This window comes from Macaca fascicularis, chromosome 4 (genome assembly GCF_037993035.2).
Source record: "Macaca fascicularis isolate 582-1 chromosome 4, T2T-MFA8v1.1".
In the NCBI taxonomy this organism is placed as follows: domain Eukaryota; kingdom Metazoa; phylum Chordata; class Mammalia; order Primates; family Cercopithecidae; genus Macaca; species Macaca fascicularis.
In genome coordinates this window covers 166486492-166503801 of record NC_088378.1, presented here as the reverse complement: position 1 = coordinate 166503801, position 17310 = coordinate 166486492, and the positions used below count along the sequence as shown (strand labels likewise).

The window sequence follows — 17310 nt, the reverse complement described above, 5'->3', positions numbered from 1 at the left end:
AAGTTGTTTTCAATACATTATCGCATTTAATTCTTAAAATAAAACAAGGAAGTATTATTATCCCCCTTTTTTAAAGAGGAAAAGCAGCTTCAGAGAGTTTAAGTGAGGTGTGTTCAAAGTCACCAAACTAGCAGGGATCAGAGGTGAGTCTCTGAAACAGCCATCTGTTGGCTTCAAGATTTTCCTGCTCTTTTTACCTCATCACTGGGTAAGAGAGGGTAGGTCAGATAAGAGCTATCTAAGGACTCAGGAAACCGTGGGCGCGCTGCCTGGATCGGGCTCAGAATCAGAGCTGATCTAGAAAAGAGAACACGCGTTTCCCTGAAGGCATGGAGAACAGGAGGAATTCAGAAAATAGGACACGAACTTTTTCAGAGCCTCACACTGGAAGCAGACTTCTTCTTGGAGCCAATAAACAGAAAATGTGTCACTACTAAGTGCTTGCTTCTGAGGGAAGGCCAGAAGAGCTAACAGAAGGGCCCTGTCTCCAAGTTCGGAAATAGAGGAAGCATCCCAAAGGCCGTAGCACAAATACCGAAGGCAGGAGACGCCTCGTTTCAAGAGATTAGGGTTTTACGGTCTTAGGCAGGTACTAAGTAAAAACATATGAAAAAACAGAGCCCCTACACCATACTAGCAAACTGTATAAAGGTTACAGAGGGAATGAGAAACATTACCCTGTTCTAACTCCAAAAACAATAAAATTTAACTGTGATCCCTCAGTATCCAGAGAAGAGTCCCTCGGAGAGTCCTGCTATCTGGGGCAGTTGTCACTGTGGCTGCCACATGGGGTCACTTGTGAAACACAGTATTTGGTCTTGTGCCATCTTACCTTGCTACTTGGATGTCCGGTGAACTGAGCGGAGTAGATGAAAACCATGCACACCCTCACTGCACTGAAACCCGTGCACACCCTCACTGCACTGAAACCCGTGCACACCCTCACTGCACTGAAACCCGTGCACACCCTCACTGCACTGAAACCCGTGCACACCCTCACTGCACTGAAACCCGTGCACACCCTCACTGCACTGAAACCCGTGCACACCCTCACTGTAGCCATTGAGAAAGTGCTGCCAGCACCACCATTTCCCAGTGTTGCGGCGCGGAGGAAAATGGACTCTCCGTTCCTCTCGGTCTCTGTCTCTCTCTCACCACGCCATGCCATGCTGACTCGGGCTCACTAGGCTAGAGTTCTTTACCCACACAGTTCCTTTAACACACACAGACACAAACATACACACTTTTCTCCCAAAACCTGTCAGCCTGTCCCCCAACCTCCATGTCCCGGATTTCTGAGAGCTGAGCTTGCTTCTCTTGATATCTAGTCCTAACCACTTCTTGCCCCAGGATAAATCACATTTCTCATAGGAATAAACTGTATGCTGTGATAGGTTTCATTCCACTTTAAAAGGCAGGGCAGGGCATGGTGGCTCACACCTCCAACGCCTCGGGAGGCTGAGGCGGGCAGATTGCTTGAGTCCAGGAGTTGGAAAGCAGCCTGGGCAACATGGTGAAACCCCATCTCTACAAAAAACACAAAAAATTACCTGGGTGTGGGGGTGCACACCTATAGTCCCAACTAACTCAGGAGGCTGAGGTGGGAGGATCACTTGAACCTAGGAGGTCAAGGCTGCAGTGAGCCATGATCATACCGCTGCATGGCAGCCTGGGCAACAGGGTGAGACCCTGCCTGTCTCTAAATAGATAAATAAATAACAGGCAGATGGACTCCGTACCTCAGAAAGAAGTATCAGATAAACTGGAAGGATGGAGTATGGTTTGGGGGTAGAGTAAGTATTAAGAACAAGTTGATGGAATCAAAGAAAGAGGATGCCTTAAAAATAAAAATATCCAACTTTTCTTCCTTGAACAATGCAACTGAAAACCATATGATACGTGACTATTTCCCCGAATGAGTAAATGGAAAGTTAAACAAAACCTTTAAGTATCCCCAGGTGAGATGCACGATGGGGGGGCGGGGGAAAAGGCACGTAAAGGTGTAGATTTAGTTTTCTTCCTTTTTTAAAATTTCCAAGACTCACACCTTCTGCAAATTTGAATGTATTAACCTAAATCTCACAAGAACATGCTCCAAGAACATCCTGTCCCATAAAACCATAGGAAAGAGGAACATCTTAGGTTGGGCTCCCCAGAAGCAAATCCTGAGAGGAGGATTCTGCGCAAATGACTTTCTGAACATGCTCTTAGAGGAAGCCAGTGAGAGTGGGGAGCAGAGTTGGGAAGGGAAGAGGTCAAGCAAGAAGGAGAACTCAGGCAAAGTCTTGCAGAAGGTTAGGCTGCAGGGAACTCAGGAGTGTAAGGCCTGTTCTGCCATGCAAGGGAGCCGAGGCTTTCAGACTCCTGTAGCCATGAGCCACTGGATAAGGTCACCCCAAGGGGATGTAAATTCCCTTGGCACTTCTAGCTCTCAGGTTGTGCATGCCAGGGAGGCTCAAGCACCCTGAGATTGTGGAAGAAGAAAGCCCCCTCAAGCCAACAGGCACAAAAGAATGGCACAAAGGAGAGTAGCCATGATTGGGCAATGCATAGACATTATCTGCTATAAGGAGCAAAGAATGAAATTTGAGAGACTCAGTTTTCCCATATGCAAAATAAGGCTAATTGTCCAGCACCCATCATCTGTAAAACAGGGAAGGTACTAACGCCTGCTTCATTGGGTGGTTGTGAGGATTGCATTAGACAATTGAGGAAGACACATCTTCAGCTCTCAGAAATACCAGTGTCTGTAAATATCTGCAAGCAAGTAGAACAGCGATTTCAGCTGGGCCTATGGCTCCAGTTATTTTGCCAAAAGAAACGTAGTGACCACACATGTATCCAAAAATCTCTGAGGTCTCTACCTTCTCTCAGCAATTTGGAAAATGCAGGAGGAACTTGGACAACTTCTATGGGGAATTTAAAAACCACTTTGAAAAGTATGAACCCTCCAGTTTGAAATGTACACAAAGCATTTCTTTCTAAAAATGTCCACCTTGGGTCTATACGGTGGGGTTTCTGCCCTGTTCATCTCTCAGGCACACTTACAAGGAGAGCTTTCAGTGCATCCAAACAATTGCTTACAAGCATCAACCTACCATGAGGTTAGCCCCACATTGAGCTAACTGAGGAGCCAGGAGGGAGCTGTTTCTATGGCATTTGAGTAGCACAAAATGTGATTCTTCTCTGGAGAAGACTTTTGAGAATTAGAGGGAATTAGTCATATTTTCCAATGTGGGAATTTTAACAGTTGTGAAATGATGAAGAAGACCTGACTCAACAATTTCAATATTGCAGTATGTCACCTAGCTGTCTTGTTACTCAAAATTACATGATTTAAAAGACAGTAACTTTAAAAAGAACCCAACCAAGGTTGGAAAGAAAAAGGAGATATGCAGACAAAGCAAAGGAAAAATATAAAATTGCTGAACATTTACAGAGCTAAGTTTAACAATTCTGGGCTCATTTAATACAGTTTTTATCTTAAATAGAACATTGAAAGGCATGTTTATCCTCTCAGTGAATTATATGTTAGAAATGAACTCTTTAAACAGTGGGTTTTTTTAAACCTACAATATGGAATCTGAACTGGATTTAACATGTTGCTAAATATTCAAATGGGTCATCCCTTCATACTCCCTTTTGGTAGGTTAAAAAAAGATGAGCAGACGTTCCGGACAAAGATGAGTAAGCCAATTCAAGACCACCTTTGTGTTGTACGTTTTCCAGCCTCTTAATTAGGCTACTCCTCATTAACTACCCTAAATGAGCTACAAATAATGATCAGGTCCTGTCCTTTATATATGAAAATTAGTCTATTAACAAGTGCATGACTAGGGTATTTTCCAGGAGCAGTGAAGGGTTTGAACCCTTTCAAGTATACTCTCTCTAGGCTTTCCTTGTCCTCAAAAGCATACCTTTGCAGGACAGCTAGCCAGGGTGCAAAGGAAGCTAAAACACTCCAAAACAGACCATTCTAATGAACTTAGTCTCATTAACATTGGGTGATAATTAGGTAACCTAGCCAGAACAAATGCAACACTGGGCAAATTTGAAGAGATATAGATAGCTCCAAGGAATGTTAAATACAAAGCTAGAAGTGGTATTAGCCCTTGACTAACTAAATGAATCACTGAATAGAACAAGCACTAGCGTTTATAATCAAGAACCTTAAGGAAAAAAGAGTGGGTGTTATAGTAAAAGAATGATTGCTACCTACAACTCACCAAATTCCCACATACACACATTTCCTGACATATATTTTCTCCTATTGTAATAATACCAATTATATACGTTAAGAGACCCCAGGCTTATTGTAAACAGTTAAGAAAGAGTATCTAGATCATCCCAGAGAAGTTTATTCCAATATATTAACTTCAAAAACTTACCATTCTTTATGCACTTTCAACAAAATAGTTCTCCTCAAATCGATCTACAAATTAAATGCAATTCCAATCAAAATTCTGGCAGAATCTTGTATAAACTTGACAAATTCAGTTAGAAAGCTATCTGGAGGAACAAAGCAAGGAAACTTGCTTATCTAGACACTAAGAAACAACAAAGATTAAGTAATTAAAAAGAAAAAAAATGTGGTCTTGACATTGCCCAAGACAAAGATCAATGGAACAGAACAGGAAGCCCAGAAACAAATCCAAGTAAATTTGCAAATTTGTTCTGTAGCAGAGATGGCATTATGAATGAGTGAGGAAAGGATGAAGCTTTTTAGTAACTGATGTTAGGAAAACTTCACAACATAAAGACAAATATCTACCTCATGGCATATAAAAATTCAATTCTAAATTGATTAAAAACCCAGATATGAACATTGAAACTATGAAATAAGTATAAAAATATTTTTAATATTGTGACATTAGGATGCATGGAAAGAGTTTTTAAATAACACCCCAAAAACACAAGGTGAAAAAAAAATTGACTACAACAAAATTGAAGATTTCTATTCAATGTAGAATATCACAAACAAGGTTAACACATAGGTGACAGAATGGGAGAAGAGAATGCAATATCTAAAATAAATTGGAAGTTAATATCAACATTATACAAGGAATTTCTATAAATTAACAAAAATATATAGAAAGCCCAATTTAAAAATGTCCAACGTATAATAGGTAATTCACAGGAGGAGGAGCCCAAATAGTTAATAAACACATGAAGAAATACTCAACTTCATCTAACAATAATTGTAGATATGTAAATTAAAACAACTTTGTGTCCATTTGGTTGACAAAAATGTGAACATTGGTAAATACCAAATGTTAGTGATGATGTTGGCATACAAAAAGTTCTTGCGCTGCTGGTGTGAGAGAATACTGGTTATGATATATGAGATTATTGTTCAAATATATTCACTACTTCTCTGCCACTTTCATCAGAGGAGTATATTTCCTCTCCTGATTGGGTTTGGCCATGTGACTCAATGTGGTCTCATGGTAGATACTCCTGTACACTTCTCTGCTCCTGGACTTAAAACCTGGCCATGTGACTTGTTTTGGGCAATAATATGTTAAGAGAAGTGACTTGAGCAGAGCCTCAAAATGTGGTTGCTTGGTTAGGCTTTATTGCTTGTGCTTCTGCCATTGCCATGAGAAGAATATGCCCTAGCAAAGTCCACCAGTCCAAGGAGGAAGAAGACGCAGGGAGCAGACCTGAACCAACATAAACCTGACCCAGAGCTAAGCCTAACTAAATACCCAACTGACCCCTGACCCAGAGCCAAGCCTGCCTAAACACCCAGCTAACCCATGGATGTATCACTGATAATAAGTTGCTGTGTTTTAAGTCATTTAATTCTGAGGAAGTTTATTTCACAATATTCTTTTGACAATGACAGACTGATACACTAATACAGCATCCAGTCAGTATTTAATGACTAGAAATAGTATATACATTATGTAATAGAAACTTCTACATAGCCTTCTCTGGTTTTTCCTTGTTGGCAGAGGGTGTCTTCCACTATGGAGTTCTTTAATTCCAGATACTTGCTTCCACAGTCTCTTTTATAATATATATAAAATGCTAGTCAATGGGGCCAAAGAAAGCATCCACTAAGGACTTCTGGCAAAAGTTTTCTTCCTCTGTAATAAAAAGAGATGCATGGGAAGCTATAACCCTCTTCTACAATGGCTGTGATCATGCCTGTATGTGATGTTCAGAGCTGCTACAATCATCTTGTGGCCAGTGGGAAAAATAACACTGACTTATGGAGGATGGTAGAGCAGAAAGATGAAACTCACCCGGGTCTTTGGTTACACCACTGAGCTACTAATGCTTCCTGTAGAACACTTGTTACATGAGACAATTTAGGTTCTTACTATTTAAGCCAATTTAAGTTGAAATGCTAAAAGCATTCATAATTATCCAGGAAACTCAACTCATTATCCCATTAATCTCAACTCCTAGATATGAACAGGCACATCCATAAGAGGACAGGTGTGACTGTGCTCATTACAATATTGTTTTCTAACAGCAAGTATCTGGAGGTTACCTAAGTGTCCCCCACTTGGAACATTGGTGAGTAAAATGCCTATGATGAAATGTTAGGCAATAATGAAAAGTAATAAGCTAATCTAGATAAGAAATTTGAATAAATCTCAAAAACATGGAGTGAAATAATAGAAGTTAAAACAGAATAAAATATATAACACAGTGCCATTTATATAAATAAAGAATGTAAACACAAGACATTACAAATTTTCCAACAATTAATATATATTTCAGGAAAAGTATTAAAAACATTACAGCATGTGCTTAAGTGGGATACAAGAATGTTAGCAGGATTGAGGCATGAAAAAGAAAAATAAATAATTAAAAATCTGAGTACTTATACTGGTTGTTGCTACATAATGAATTATCCTAAAATGTAGCAGCATTTTTTGTAGAATTGGGGTCTCTCTTTGCTGCCTAGGCAGATCTTGAACTCGTGGCTTCAAGTGATCCTGCCACCTTGACCTCCCAAAGTGCTAAATTACAGGCATGTGCCACCACACCTGGCCTGTAGTAGCTTTACAGCAATAAATGTTTATTATCTCAAAGTTTGTATGGGTTAGGAATCCAGGCATGGCTTAGCTAGATGTTTCTGACTCATGGTCTCTCAGATGACTCCAGTTAAGGGTTGGGCTGCAGTCTCATCTGAAAGTTCAGATGACAATCTGAGGATCCATTGTTAAGCTCATCAACATGGTTATTAACAGCAGGATTTAGTTCCTTGTGGGCTGTTGGACTAAGGGCCCGAGTTCTTCATGGCTGTTGGTTCCTTGCCATACGAGTCTCTTTATAGGGCAGGACACAGCACAGCAACTTGATTCCTCAGAGCAAGCGACTGAGCAGGAGATAGTATGTACAAGTTGGAAGCCGTGGTCTCATGTTTGCTGTATTCAATTTATTAGAAGCAAGTCACTAGGTCCAGCCCACACTTAAGGGGAGAGTATTACTTGGGGGAATGAGAACCAGGAAGTGGGGATCACTGGGGGCCACCTTAGAAGCTCCCTAGCACAGCCCTCAGTGCTATGACCAGTGAGGATCACTTATCATGAACTGAGGAGCATAATCACTTCAAGTTGGTGTTCCCGTGCTCCAAAAACTGAAAGGCAAGCCAGATGGCAAAAAGAACCAATGTGGCTTTGACTTTCATATATTTGCAGATCAAGTTCTAGATAATTGACATTAAATTGTTCTTGACAGACTGAGGAGTTATTTGGGATAATATGCTGACTTTAGGTACACAACTATTAAGAAACAGGGGAAAAAATCAGTTTTTTTATGTAAGATTAAATATCAAGAAGCAGAAAGAAAAAAGTGAATATTAGTATTGTTTCTATGAAAACAGCAGCAAATCCAGATTTAACGTGAAAAATACTGTTCTGTATGATAAAACTTTTTGATGTAGATTTGGATAACTCTATAGTCAGAGAAAGCTTTTAAGATTCCCTTGTTTAACAGGTGGAGAATCAGAGGTTCACATGGCCAGTGACTTAACTCGGGTCATTGAAGTCACCTGCCCTGGGTCAAGCCACTCTTTTATCAAGCAGAATTGCCTGTGAGAGTGAAAATGTGATATTTGCAGCCTCCAAGTAGAATCTAGTCAGATTCTAAATGGGCTAGATTTGGCAAAACCTTTCTTCCTTTCCCAGGAAATTTACATCAAAGAGTTAATCCCATTAAATTGTTCTGTATTTAACTTCCATCTTTGCTAACAAGCAAAATTTCAACAACAGTCTCCATTTTCTGTGTAAATCAGAGAAGGACTTCTTTTATTTTGTTTCAATACTATTTTTCTAAAGCTCTCTCATTCTTTTTATGCTCCTCATCACAGTGTAAGTCCATGAAAAATTAACGCCTCTGTTCAGCAGGGAAGCTAGCTCCTCTTAAAAGAATGTTCTGGCAAACCCAACACCAGGACAAGCATCTCCAAGCAGATACGCCATAGAAAGGTGCAGTGTGTTCCAGAAGCTTCTCCTTAGGGAGTGGGGGTCTCAACTGCTGTGGCAATTACATTAGACTCATTTTATATTTCCTCTGCTATCCCTTACTTATTTCATATTTCATATTCAAAATTATGAAATAATTTTGAATCTATGAGTTTGCAAAATCCAGGTAAGCCACTATAAAGATGTAGAAACCATTCTACTTTCTTGAACTCCATGGACAATTAGGGAAAGCTGATGTGTCATATTCAGAATTCCACCAACAAAATGGTATTTGCAATTGCTGAATACAACAATTGTGTTCTATGAGTAAGATATTTTGTGTATAACAAAAAGTTTAAAACATCGGTGTATATTAGAAAAATATGCAGTGAAACACAGGAGGAAATGTACTTGCAATGCAAAAGGTAATCAGTGTCATGAAAATTTTAGCCAGAGAGCATGGTTGGTGTAGTATTTAATGAAAAGCAAATCTGTGTCTTCTCCTAAAGTTGAAAGTATAATTCTTTTTAGTTCATACATCAGTTTATTTTTATACATGGTTACAAATCCCCATTTGGATTAAGATTTTTTACCTGTAAAACTGATAAGGGTTTTCAAATTATGTCACATTATTAAAGAATCACTGCGAGTAGAGTAGGTAAGAGTAACCCAACCACACTTCGCTTGGTGAGTTTCATTCTCTGGTTGATTAAGATCACAATTCTCCACTTCTGTGCCTATTCCTCTTTGGTCCCCCATCCTAGAGATATTTTGATTTACTTCACTTTAGATTCACACCTGTTAGGCATTATCTCATAAAATCACAAAACCACCAAGCGAATCAACAGCTTCAACCATAGAGACAGACACAGGTTGACCACCAATGGGGAACCCCATCCAATTGAATTTGTTTGCCCATGCCTTTATGTCATCTCACCCCTCCATACCAGACCCCACTGGACTCAGCAAGAGCTGTCTCTTCCATTTGTGCTCCATCTCCACTTCAAGGATAGACAGCTTTTACAATCTTAGTCCTCAGCATCAAATCAGATGCCTCATTTAGTAAAAAGCTTTCACTCTGCTCACAATTCCTACCTTCCCACCAGCCCCCTCTAGGTCTAATATTCTGTAAATTTCATTACCCAGCTCCAGCAATAACATTCAAATTTAGCCTCATCAAAGGTCATAATAGCTTCCATACCTTAGAATGAATGGAATAAAACATATGGAATGCATGAGTCACATATAAATGTGGTTCACACATAAATGTGCAATATTTATTGTCTCTCAAAATATTTCACAAGTACACCACCTTCATCCTTGAGTTTTGCAGGCAAATAAAATGAATGAGCAGAGGACATTAATTAACATGGGGTGTATGCATTCTTAAAAGCTTTAAAACAACAGTGGTATTAATATCTCTTTGATGCACCAGAAGAGCAATCAGAGAAACACTAAAAAGGTTCCCATTCTCTCTTTCCAAGGTTATTCATTAGCTGAACTACATCGCTCAGAATCAGAGCCAGACACCTCCGTTCCTCTTATATATGTCTCAATCATTTTACATAGAAAGAATCCACTCCATTAACCATCAACTTTACAGGAAGCAAAGCATAAGATGGCTGCTAACGTATCTAATAGAACCCAGTACTAGTCTAATGGAAGTAGAGAATCCAGAGTCCAAATGGCACTAGTTCCACCGTGTGGTCTTAGAACAGTATTAAATGGTTAAAGGAGAAAAAGCCATTTAAAACACAATTTTTAAAAATAGTCCTTTAGTCAAAACTAGTCTGGCCTAAATCCACTCTAAATCACTGCAAGATTCAATAGAAACTCAAAGGAAACTGCACACCAATGGATTCTCCAAAGAAAAACACATTATAATTGAACCATCCTATTCCTTGGCACACAAAACAGCTGGTCTGACCACACATGTTCAATTCGGGAGCCATATTTTAAGAGGGACAATGACAAACTAGAACACATTCAGAATAGGGCAACCTATTCTGAAAACTATTTCCTATGATAAATGGTTGAAAGGACTGGTGATCTATATTCACCAGTGAGAGAAATGAGAGAGCTGCCTGCAATAATGGGAGTGGCTAGCTCGCTGGACTAGAATTACACAAGAATAGCTTGAACCATTAATCAAGTAAAGAGCCCTAATCAAATAAATGCAAATTAAAACAACAGTGAAATACTATTTCCACATCCCCACATCTCAGCAAATTGGGACACACACATAATTATTTTTTCCAATGGAAATGCCTACGGTTTCACTGCCAGGAAGAGTAAAAAAAGCTTTTCTGTTAGTCTGGAAATAAAATTCAAAAGTCTTAAAATTGTACGTACCTTTTTACCAAATGTTTTCATAGCTAAGAATTTATCTTAAGAAAATAACTGGATATGTCTTCAAAGACTTTTGTAAACAAATGTTCATCAGAACATTATGCTTACCAAAAAATAAAGTAAAAAGAAAGAAAGCAAAAAAACAAAACAGGGAGAACACCTAAACATCCAATAAAAATCTCTGGATTTTCTCCACTAATAATTGTATAGTGCTTACAACGTGCTAGTCACTGCCAGATATGTTCCTCTTAATCCCCAGAATCCCTGCAACAGCCCTATGTGGGGGGCGTTATTATCCCCATTTTACAAATAGAGAAACTGAAGTGCTAAGTGTGTCACGTTGCTCACAGCCTCACAGACAACACATAGTGGGCCTGAAAGTCCAACACAGGCCTCCTGCCCAGACCCTGTGCTCACAGCCACATTAGATCGGTTAAAAAGTAATGGCAGGTAAACACGTGGAATACAATTTTTAAAAATTAGGTGAAAGAAAAACGTGATGAACTCACTGGTATCAGTTAGCAAACTCTACCTTCTCCCCCTTTTAAAGAAAACTAAGAATACATTTGCCCTTCCGTCTTCTGGCACCTCTCCTCTTCTCCAGCTTTCCGAAGACCTCACCCCTAGCCCTCCCAGCCCCTGAGCTGGAATGCTTGCAAACCAGACTCCGCCACGTGAGCAGCTCCGAGCTGGCTTGCAGCCTCTGGCCAGTTTTTGTTATTCTCTCAACTGCCCTTGTTGCACAGATTAACGCATAGAATAAGTAACTAGGAAGCATGTTTTTATTTTTACATCCCTCGGGGGAAAAAAAAGTATTTTTATGCAAAATAAAAAGTTGAATTTGTAGTGAGCCGCCGTGCGGACAGCCAGCGAGGCAGCCAGCAGGATCCGGAGCGGCCCTGGAGCCTCTGTAAACCCCGTGGGACCCAGGTTTCCAGGCACCCCATCCAGGAGAGCCAGCTCCGAGCATCCTTGGGCAGCCACTCCTTCGGCCAGGAGCCTGGAACCCAAGCGCGAGAGACCAGGATCCCCGAGGGCAGCTTCTTCCCACCACCACCCGAACCATCATGACTCATTTCAAGGACGGCCCTTCCTACCGGCTCTTGGCCAAAGTCAAGATCAAGATTGCTTCCAAATAGGATTATCAAACAGAAGATCTTTACAACTGGATAGCAGAGGTGACAGGCAGGAGCATTGGCACCCACTTCCAGCTGGGCTTAAAGGAGGGCATCCTCTGCAAACTCATCAACAAGCTGCAGGCAGGCCCAGTGAAGAAAGTCAATGAGTCCTCATTAAACTGGCCTCAGCGGAGAATATTGTCAACTTTATTAAAGCTATTCAGGATTATGGTATGAAGCGACGTGACATATTTGAAGTAAGTGATCTTTTCAGGATGGAAACATGATCCAGGTTCAGGCTACTCTGGTGGCCCTAGTAGGTCAAGCAAACACAAAAGGACACAACCATGGACATCAGGGTTAAATATGCAGAAAAACAAACAAGACATTAGGATGAAGGAAAATTAAAAGCTGCCAAAACTGTAATTGGATTGCAGATGGGAACCAACGAAGTGCCAGCCAGGCAGGTATGTCAACTTGTGGGACTACAGGCATCTTTATGATCCCAAAATGCAAACTGACAAACCTTTTGACCAGACCACAATCTGTCTGCAGATGGGCACTAACAAAGCAGACAGCCAGATGGGGATGTCAGCACCAGGCACCAGAAGGGCCATCTACTATCAGAAGCTAACATTACAGCCAGTAGACCGCTTGACCATTTCTCTACAGATGGGTACCAACACGCTTCCCAGAAAAGAATGGGTGTGCATGGGCTTGGGGGGCAAGTATATGGTCGCAAATACTGTGCTGCTTTATCATTCACAACAGAAACAAATGGTTTGAAAATCAGTGATAGTGATTATCACACAGAATATCCAGATGACTAACATGGCGAGTACCAAGGTGACTGCCCTAGAGATTACCAATATGGCGACCAAGGCATCGGTGACTAGATTCACAGAAAAGAACTCAGTATTTAGTCTACTGTTTTCATTCAGTGAGAACCAAGCTGTCTTTAAATAATTTTTATCTTGTCTTCCTAAAACACGATTAAACTTATTGTACCTTAAAAAAATGACTTACATACATTCCTTTTCCCTTTATCTGCCTCTTCCCCAAATGGTTGCCTTTTCTTGTTGTAATAGTTAAGTCGTACAGCATAACCAATAACTAGCATTTGAAATAAAAAGGAATACGGTGAAAGGGGAGAACTCTTCCACAGCCAATTCTTTTATTAAAGATCTATGCATTTTTACAGTCTTAAACTAGTATTTTCAAACAATAGGAAACTATTATTTTTGTATAGTTAAGTGTATCTGATTCCTGCCTGGAAGACTAAGCTCATCCTTATTTCTAAATGTGGTCTTTGCCAATTAAACCTAAGTTGCAACATTTTAGAAATTTACATATCAATGTTGCCACCATATTGTTTAATTTTTAAATAAAGTCAAGATCAGTGTGTGTTTATGATTATATATGTACTCGTTCTCTTCCTTAGCTGACAAGATCTTTTCAGATGTTTCCGAAGGAGTATCTATGAAATGGTCTGCAGACATTTAGATCTGGGTGGTGCATTTGCTCTTCCTGATCTTGCCAAAGTATCAATGTGGAGCTGCTCTGCATCCTTCAACTGTATTGACTGCTGAATGGCTCAGCATGAACTTATCACACTACTTTTTTTGGGGGGGAGATGGAGTTTTGCTCTTATTGCCTAAGCTGGAGTGCAATGGTGCAACCTCTGCCTCCCAGGTTCAAGGGATTCTCCTGCCTCAGCCTCCGGAGTAGCTGGGATTACAGGCACACGCCACCACCATGCCTGGCTAACTTTTCTTTTTTTTTTTCAGAGTGTTGCTCTGTCACCCATGCTAGAGCTCAGTGGCATGATCTCGGCTCACTGCAACCTCCGCTTCCCAGGTTCAAGCAATTCTCCTGCCTCAACCTCCGGAGTAGCTGGGATTACAGGCATGTGCCAACACGCCCGGCTACTTTTTGTATTTTTAGTAGAGACGGGGTTTCACCATCTTGGCCAGGCTGGCCTCAAACTCCTGATCCTGTGATCCACCTACCTCAGCCTCCAAAAGTGATGGAATTACAAGTGTGAGCCACCACACCTGGCCCACATTACATTTTTTGCACATAAATTTTGTTTGAACATTCAAAAAATAAAATAATTAAAAACGTTAATCATGAGTTTTCAAACTTTTATTTTAGAATAATTAGGGAAAAATTGGACGATAGATCTAATTGCTAAGAGGAAATTTTAAAACTTAAGTTAACCCCCAAAACTTTTTCCAATGAATTCTAGTTTTTGTCTTTTTTCTTCTTCATGCTGAATAGTTCCTTGTCATCCTGTAGAGATAAACAAACAAAAAATTCTTGCATAAGAAAAAGATAAATACAATTCTTCCTTCCTTCTTCTGCATTAGAAAATATCCTGTTGTACTGGATGTGGTTGCTCATGCCTATAATCCCAGCACTTTGGGAGGCTGAAGCAGGAGGATCACTTGCCTAGGAGCTAGAGACTAGTCTGGCAGCATGGGGAAAAATCCATCTCTACAAAAAATAAAAAACAAACAAACAAATAAACAACTAGCCTGATGTGGTGATGCACAACTGTAGTCCCAGCTGTTCAGGAGGTTGAGGTAGGAGGATTGCTCGAGTTCAGAAGGTAGAGGCTGCGGTGAGCCATGATCACGCCACTGCAGTCCAGCCTTGGTGACAGAGTGAGACCCTCCAAGAAAGAAAGAAAGAGAGAAAGAGGGGAAGAGGAAAAGAGGAAAAGAGGGGAAGGGGGGGAGGGGGGAAGGGAGGCAGGAGGGAAGGAAGGAAGGAAGGAAGGAAAGAAAGAAAGAAAGAAAGAAAAGAAAGAAAGAAAGAAAGAAAGAGAAAGAAAGAGAAAGAAAGAGAGAGAGAAAGAAAAAGAAAGAGAAAGAAAGAAAAGAAAGAAATCTTGTTTTAGCATGTGACTCACAAGCTTGTTTTAAACTCATGTTCTGTTTCTCCACAAATTCCTATTAAAAGCTAGATTAAAATATGAATGACTAAATAAAAATGGTTTTAAGAGTCCCTTTATATAAATACCAGTCAGAAGGAGAAAAATACATAGATGGAATTGCCTCAAATAATGCAAAGAAGTCTGTCATAGCAACATAAGTATTGTATGAAGAACTGGTGGAATACTCAGAATTGTTCAGAATCTACAAGTTTTGTGCATAGAGAGCCAATGAGAGTCAGTGAGAGCTGAGGGTCACCCTGATCTTTTAACTCCCTTGGATTAAATGCCAGTACCAAAATTTGCGGACAGTCTGGCACCCTGCCAATCAATGATGGATGGGGCTTCCCAGAGGAGCCTCGCGTTCTTATGGTTACCCCTGACTGCACGCCTCTATTTCTACTGAATTGGATGTCAGTGTGGATCCTAGCATAGCCTTCTACAGGCTGCTTCTGTTCTGTACCAAATCAATCCAGATATGGAAATTGCTTTTCTTCATTTTCTCCCAAACAAACAAAATTCAGAAAACAAGCAATAAGTAAAGCCCATATTCACACCAATACTCCACTTGGCAGACTTTATACAGGAGGTTGGAGAAGATCAAAGAAATTTACATCATAGCAGTGCAAACAACAGATGAGGATAGTATAACCTGGTTCCAAAACCACTTTGGCTCGCCTCCCTGCCATGGGACTGCTGGTCATGCCAACCCCAGTGAAGCTTCTGCCCCCTCAGCATCTTGCTAACTTCCCTCACTTTCTCCTCTCTCTCCTCTCAATTCCTAAATCCTGCTGACTGCAAGTGCAGAACATTTAGCTCTTCTATTTCCTTTTCTCCTGCTAACGCCATGTGACATGTTATGTTATTTTTTTTTAACAAAGCCAGTTCCCTGAAACAGAAATGCTAATGTTGCTACAAAGAATGGTTTTTATAATGCATCTTTCATTGTAATCATAGAATCTTAGAAGGCATTTGGTGCAACACCCTTGAGAAATCTGCAAGAAAAAGGGATTAATGACTTACTCAAGATCTCATAACTTAGAAGCAACAGAGCAAGCACAAAAACCCTATTCTCCCAACTCTGTCTGACGTGTTTTCTATTACTAAATGCAAATGCTAAGACAGTTTAATATTCATTAATAAGAACGACGAGGCAAAGTGTTAATTTTATTTGTTTAAGTTGTAAGAAAGTAACATATCTATCTAATACAAGTAGTCCCAAAAACTTTTAATCATCAAATATTTTTTGAGCACATAAATATTCCAGGTTGAGTAAATGCTTTTGTTTGACACATAGATCCTTCGTGGCATGGCCCCAAATTACCTAATTTATGTCTATAAATACCATCTTTATACTGATGACTCTCCAAATTTATGTATCTCCACTCCTGACCTCAGCTCCGTACTCGTGCCTCTAAGTGCCTTCTTTACCAAGCTGACTGGTTGGCTAAAAGGCAAGACACAATTCCTGGATCCTTTCTCCGCAGCCCCTTACATAGTTCCTTCCTTGGATTCTCCATTTCAGTAAATAGCATCACAGCTGCCCAGTTGCTCAGGCCAAAAGTCTCCTGACTTATCTTTGATTTAGCTCATTCAATTAAAATCTATGCCTACTCTATGAGTTCCTCTTACAAAATATATACTGAATCCATTCCGTCTTTCTCCACCATAACCACCCTTATCCAAGCTCCATGAGCTCATGACTAGGCTGCTGTAAGAGACTCCTTGCTAGCTAGTTTCAGTCCTCCAAAGTCCTGCCTCCTACCGTCTATTATCCACAAAGCCAAAGTGGTTCTTAAAAGTGTAAAACACATAATACTCTTGCTCAAAACCCTCCACTGTCTTTCCAAGCATGACCACCAAGTCCCTTCCTTGAGCCTGTGGGGCTGTGCATGATCTGGCCCTGTTTCTCTGTGATTAAATATATCATCCTCTTGTTATGGCTTTTATTTCATGCCTTGTTTAAGAAATCCTTTCTATTGCAAGAACATAAGGACATTCTCCTAATTTTTTTCTAAAGGTCTGTAATCTGTGTGGAATTGATTATGGTGTATGGTGTGATGAAGGAATCCAGTTTCCTTTTGTCCTCATAAATAGCCAGTTACCTCCACATCATTTATTGGATAGTCCATGCTTTCTTCACTAGGCAAATCATATTTCTATGAATGGGGTCTGTTTCTGGCTCTCAGTTCTGTTCCATTGGTTTACATTTCTGTAGATCTGAGCCAATACTGGATTATAACAATTATTAGAGCTTTATACTAAACCTTGATTTCTGATAAGACAGTCTCCCCACTTGCACCTTTTACTTCTGCAGGAATTTCTCAGTTAGTGTTGGATAGTTGCTTTTTTGCATACATTTTAGAATTAGCAGTGCTTATAAATCTGCATTTATTCCAATCGTAGCTTGCATTGAATTTACAAATTACATTGGTAGTAATTATGAATAGATGTTGAACATTATCAAGTGCTCTGTGTACATCAG

The 17310-nt window shown here is 40.1% G+C and overlaps 1 protein-coding gene and 1 pseudogene across 3 annotated transcripts in view; one reads left to right on the top strand and one right to left on the bottom strand.

Annotated features, from left to right (window-relative positions):
* Window positions 1-17310, bottom strand: part of F13A1 (coagulation factor XIII A chain) — a 461954-nt gene that overhangs the window by 362077 nt on the left and 82567 nt on the right. The window lies entirely within an intron of this gene.
* Window positions 11840-12786, top strand: LOC102125365 (calponin-3 pseudogene; annotated as a pseudogene).